The sequence below is a fragment of the Mizuhopecten yessoensis genome, unplaced genomic scaffold (assembly GCF_002113885.1).
Source record: "Mizuhopecten yessoensis strain PY_sf001 unplaced genomic scaffold, ASM211388v2 scaffold8765, whole genome shotgun sequence".
Classification (NCBI taxonomy): Eukaryota; Metazoa; Mollusca; class Bivalvia; order Pectinida; family Pectinidae; genus Mizuhopecten; species Mizuhopecten yessoensis.
In genome coordinates, this window is record NW_018407710.1 from 420,088 (window position 1) to 427,001 (window position 6,914).

The window sequence follows — 6,914 nt, forward strand, 5'->3', positions numbered from 1 at the left end:
GAAATTACTGCATCAAATTATACTAATATCGCATAATTATATCTGGTCTTCAACCAATCTCACAGGAAATATCAATATTGATAATATACACATGTAGAATACAGTCTTATTAAAATTAGGCAAAAGTGACTTTTAAAAACAGCTTAGTCAACAACCGTATTGAAAAATATGACATGTATAAATGTTTTGCTAAATCTATGAGAATGTAAGTCAGCTCAACAGTGTCCCATTTCCAAGTTTATACACCATTATATTTTTCCTTCAAAATTTTAATTAATCTTTTGAATAATATATCGCCAGAAATCAATCTTGGTGAATGCTTGGTTCAGTACAGAGACTAAATATACTGAAACAGACATGATCAGCAGCTATTACACATTCATTGCCACATGATAGATATCAGTATATCAGGTATTTCAACATAAGGACTTCATTGTCAGACATGTTTGTCACATTTGATCTGACATTTATCAAATTATCTGTTATTACTTTGTTATTACCTGGTTATGTACGAAACTGTATTAGTGTGGTTTCTGTTAATTTTCCTTGTTATAATGATGACCTATGGCCTTATCAACAAAGTTTTTGTGGCTGGTAGGGACAGGGTTAACATGGTCACCAGATACAGTTATATAGTGATAAGTATTTTTCTATGATTTTATATCCAGGTTTGGCCAATTGCATTTTACTTTCTATCCTTACTTCCTGCAATGATAGAAAACAAACTATGCATCTTTTAAAATTTAACTCTAATTTGTTCAGATATGAATTTAATTTAATCTCATTTGATACACTGTACACAATACAATACAAATACAATAAGAAACAAAGTGATTTGTTTTTATTCTTTTAAAATATTTCAATGAAATTGGATCCTTTGATTTTTTGAGTTGAAATGCAACCTGATAAGATATATTCTTAACAAAAGTTCACTCCCTAGATTGCATGTAAATTAGAAAAGAGACATATGATGAACTGAAAGCTGAATTAACCGACAACACATGAAAAAATATATGTTTTTTATACATGTTTCCTATAAGAAACAGGCCTTTTGAAATATTTGAAAAAAAAAGGAAAAAAAGAAAAATTGCCTGTAATGTATTAATGAATTCATCAAGACTGCTTTTCCTAAATCTAGAAAGCAGGTCATGGCTCTTGTTACTGTAGTACTTGATCAGAGCATTGTTAAATTGGGTTGGTATCATGTCACTGCCTAACGGGGCACATAATTACATATCACAACTCGTGCTTGTTTTCAGACATATCATAACAAAGCCCCCCCCCCCAAAAAAAAAAAAAAACTCCAGAGAGACTAGCAATGATGTCCTACGTGAAGAAAAGTTTAGTCAGGGGTTTTCTGAGAGTGTGATAAGAAAATAACAAATCTGACAAATACACAAACGCCTGTGCACTGTTTTGAATATGAAACTATATATTTACCTCATTGACTGAAACTCGTCTGCTCGTGTCTGAATGGTTCGGTTCGGTATGGGTCCTTAGGGACATTGACGATGACTCGAGACATTAATTTTCAGTTGCAGTTGTCAGACGCTCTTTCGTATCACTTGAAGCTGTTTACACTGCCATTTATTACCTTTATTTCTGAACAAAATCTCTGTCAACAAACAAGACGGAATAGCTGCAATGCTTCGAATGAAATTTTCAACGTAAAGACCTAGCGAAGGGTCGCCGTCAGAATCAGTGTGATTGGTAATGGTCATAATTCTTCTATCGTACGTCATGACCTGTTCTGTTCAAGTGATGATGTGAAACTCTGCGTTTCGTTTGTTCTATTCAACATGTAGATAAGTGAGCAATAACAATGGAAAGCACATATTCTTTCACGTTCAGGCTTCATGGTCATTAGCTGTCATATCGCTGTCATCCACTGCGATGGTAAACTTCCGGTGTAATCGACTTTCGTTCTTATTTACGAGTTCAATATCACATTGAATAAGGCTATTTAAATAATAGCAAGAGGCCCAATGGGCCTGCATCGCTCACCTGGTATTAATCCTACAGCTACAGGCAGAATAGTAGTGTTTGATTCATAAGAACCTATTAAAAGATTTGAATATATGACGCCTGTGACCTTGAATGTCAAACAAGGACATTAGGCTGAAATTGGGTCAAGGTAATGCATTTGACGAACTTGGTAGCCCTTCATCCCAGCAAGCTACAGGCCCAATATCAGTACCCTGGGCCTTTTGGTTATTGAGAAGAATTTCTTGGAAGATTTTACGACATTTTACCCCTTTGACCTTGAAAGTGGGTCAAGGTCATTCATTTGAACAAACTTGGTAGCCCTTTATCCCAGCATGCTACAGGCCCATTATCAGTACCCTAGGCATTTTGGTTATTAAGAAGAAGTCGTTTAAGATTTTAACATATTTGACACCTGTGACCTTTAACCACGTCAAGGTCATTCATTTAAACAAACTTGGTAGTCCTTCATCCCAGCATGCGACATGCCAAATTTCAGTACCCTGGGCCTTTTGGTTATTGAGAAGAAGTCGTTTAAAGACTTAAAGACATTTGACCCCTGTGACCTTAAAAGTTGGTCAAGGTCATTCATTTGAACAAACTTGGTAGCCCTTTATCCCAGCATGCTACTGGCCAAATATCAATAACCTAGGCCTTTCGGTTATTGAGAAGAAGTTTGTTGAAGATTTTTAAACATTCAACCCCTGTGACCTTGAAAGTTGGTCGAGATCATTCATTTGAACAAACTTGGTAGTTCTTCGTCCCAGCATGCTACAGGCCAAATTTCAGTACCCTGGGCCTTTTGATTATTGAGAAGAAGTTGTTGATGTTGTTTGAAGACATTTGACCCCTATGACCTTGAAAGTTGGTCACGGTCATTCATTTGAACAAACTTGGTAGTCCTTCATCACAGCATGCTACAGGCCCAATATAAGTACCCTGGGGCTTTTGGTTATTGAGAAGAAGTTGTTTAATGTAAAATATTGACGACGGACGGACGGACGACGGACGCCGCACCACGGCATAAGCTCACTTGGCTCTTTTGGCCAGGGGAGCTAAAAACGGTGGCCCTGGATAGTTTTCACATTTTTTGACGTTCTTAATTGTTGTTAATAATTGTCGATGACACTTTTTAAATACAAGCGTGGTGTCGTTAGGTTACCGTAAATCATTCTGAAATTTAGCCAACATGCGCAGCTTCCTGCGCAGTGGCGCTAAATTTTAGAAGGATAGACCCACCTTAAGAAAGTGTTATGCCTAAGGACAGTGTAAAACCTAGGATATTCCTCAGGTATATTCATTTATATCTAAAACCAATCACATTTTTCTCCGTGTGAATCAGGCTTTAGGGACCTCACAAAACTTTCACCAGGGCTAATGAGGTTCGATTCCAAGATTGGGAGTGAAAATGTATGAACTTCACCTGCCCTACTACGTGGGTTTTCTCCGGATTACTTGGTATCCTCCGACATAAACTTTTTCCGTAACGTTGACCTGCACATACGACAACAATCTTCCTGGTCCCTGTTGTCGTGTACAGACGACAATATATAAATGCTTCCTCATCCCTGTTGTATACACGACAAGATACTTTTAGCTGGTTATTACGGTGGCTGATTTGTGCCATTTCGTTGTAGCGGAAAGACAACAATTAACTGATTTGTAATCAACCACCCTACTGCACACCGCCTTATCAGGGTGACAACCAACTGTAAGTGCGCGTGTGTGACGACAGATACCGTTTACATCACTCCAGCTACCCTGTTTAAGAATGATAACGCTGATCAGACCATGCTACATTTTTATTGTGTACAACAAAAACCATGACGTCACCACAACTGACGTATATATTTTACTCGGCACAAGTAAAGACAGGACTGGAAGTGAACCTGTCTATTTATAGTTTCCATACACATATGTAACATCTCCCTTTTTTAAGAGAAATAGTAATCCAGTATATTTTACTGACTAGAGTGTCTCTGACTAGCTTCTTCTAAAAATCCAGTAATAAACTAATTTTAGTGTTGTCAGTTTCTAGTATAACACTTGAATAAATGTCAGATATATATATATAAACTGTTAATAAATGTCAGATATATATATAAACTGTTAATAAATGTCAGATATATATATAAACTGTTAATAAATGTCAGATATATATATAAACTGTTAATAAATGTCAGATATATATATAAACTGTTAATAAATGTCAGATATATATATAAACTGTTAATAAATGTCAGATATATATATAAACTGTTAATAAATGTCAGATATATATATAAACTGTTAATAAATGTCAGATATATATATAAACTGTTAATAAATGTCAGATATATATATATAAACTGTTAATAAATGTCAGATATATATATAAACTGTTAATAAATGTCAGATATATATATATACTGTTAATAAATGTCAGATATATATATATAAACTGTTAATAAATGTCAGATATATATATATACTGTTAATAAATGTCAGATATATATATATAAACTGTTAATAAATGTCAGATATATATATATACTGTTAATAAATGTCAGATATATATATATAAACTGTTAATAAATGTCAGATATATATATATACTGTTAATAAATGTCAGATATATATATATAAACTGTTAATAAATGTCAGATATATATATATACTGTTAATAAATGTCAGATATATATATATAAACTGTTAATAAATGTCAGATATATATATATACTGTTAATAAAATACTGATTTTATAACCAACTCTCTGTAATGGCACTTGCTTTTTATCCAAGTCTTTTTTTTTACAACTATAACATTTAACGATTAACTACACAAGTCTCATGGCATAAAAGTGTCTCTACTGAGATCATAGAATTCTAAACTAACTGAAATATGATAATAAGCTAACTGACTATAATGCTAACTATAAAACTTTCTATTTACACACGCGTCGCGATTCCAAATTACAAGTTCATCTTTTCCGGTTTTATTATTGTCCTCCCACTCCGAGTGATAATTGTTGGCGTATTTGGATGATTCTCAACACAGACAGGATTGTCCTTTATTGGTGTGGTATTCACTACCCTCTCCTTTATGGCTAGAAATGGTTTAGCTACCACTTCGTCCATATTTACTTGTCCATCAGAGTCCATATCTTGTGGGGTTTCAACTACCGCATTGCCGAGTGTACGAAGATGTTTTCTATTTCTTCTGTACAATTGACCGCCTACATCAACCACATAAGATCTTGTTCCGACCTGATCTACACATGTCCCTTTTGACTAAGATTTCCCTCTGTCCATCCGAACAGGTTGTCCAAATGTCTAAGGGAGGTAACTCTTTGGATCTGCGGTCGTAGTATAGCTTTGGTCGTTGTAGCTTGCGTTTCTTTCTCAGTCCAATGTCCTCTACAACTTGAGGTTGTAGTAGTGCTGTTGTTATGGGGAGTGCCCCCTTTGTTCTTCTGGACATCGGTCGTTGAGCTGGACTGAAATTCGAAATGATGCCCAGTGGGCATCTTTAGCCTGGGGTATCGTTGATGCCCTTTTGCATGTGGATACCTAAGAAGATGCAAATGCATAGTATAGTTTTGAAAAAGCGGCATAAGACCTATAACAATATGTCCTGGCTTGTTGAAATAGAAAACTTAACGAATATGTACTGAAATTCGAAATGATGCCCAGTGGACATCTTTAGCCTGAGGTATCGTCGACGCTCTTTTGCATGTGGTTACCTTAGAAGATGCCAATGGGTAGTATAGTTTTGAAAATGCTGCATAAGACCTATAACAATATGACCTGGCTTGTTGAAATAGAAAACTTAACGAATATGTACTGAAATTCGAAATGATGCACAGTGGACATCTTTAGCCTGAGGTATCGTTGATGCCCTTTTGCATGTAGATACCTAAGAAGATGCGAATGCATAGTATAGTTTTGAAAATGCTGCATAAGACCTATAACAATACGTCCTGGCTTGTTGAAATAGAAAACTTAACGAATATGTACTGAAATTCGAAATGATGACCAGTGGACATCTTTAGCCTGAGGTATCGTTGATGCTCTTTTGCACGTGGTTACCTTAAAAGATGCCAATGCGTGGTATAGTTGTGAAAAAGCGGCATAAGGCCTATAACAATATGCCCTGGCATGTTGACATAGAAAACGAATCTGTACTGAAATTCGAAATAATGCACAGTGGGCATCTTTAGCCTGGGGTATCGTTTATGCCGTTTTGCATGTGGATACATAAGAAGTTGCCCAGTTTTGGTATAGGTGTGAAAAGGCGGCATAAGATCTTTTATGTTAGATACATTTGAATATCAAACTAACCCAATATTGCGGCAGCCCAACATAGGGCCAGTCCAATATTGGGCTAGCCCAATATGATATAAGTTACCAACTTCACACTGGTCGATTTCTGAACAAGCGAGTTACTTAGATTGTCTTATTTTAACAACAAACGTATATCGACACTGCCAACGCTTATTGTCGTTATTCCCTATATGGACATTAAACGTTGAAACCATTCCCGCTTAATGTTGGTATGTGGATATCAAGCAGACATACAATGCAGACTTTAATTAATACTTTAATGTTTCTACAAAGTACCTGTTTACTGAACATTTTCCGTTAGGTGTTATAATTACGTATTCTACATGACCTTTAAATTAGGGTGCTTGTTCTATGATTTAAGATCGTAAGGTCAGTGTTACAGTGCTAGATGTTTTATGCACAAATCAGCGTTTGGTATCGAAGCGATCATAACCAACAGACAAATAAAATGTAAAACAATTAATAATGACATAACAATTCAGTTGTCTTTCAAAAGACATTTATGGTCCCGGTGTTGTGATGTCTGTAAGTATGGTGCTAGAGTTGTTATACCTAAAAATCTAGTGCTAGAGTTCGTATGTCTATAAGTCTGGTGCTAGAGTTGCTATA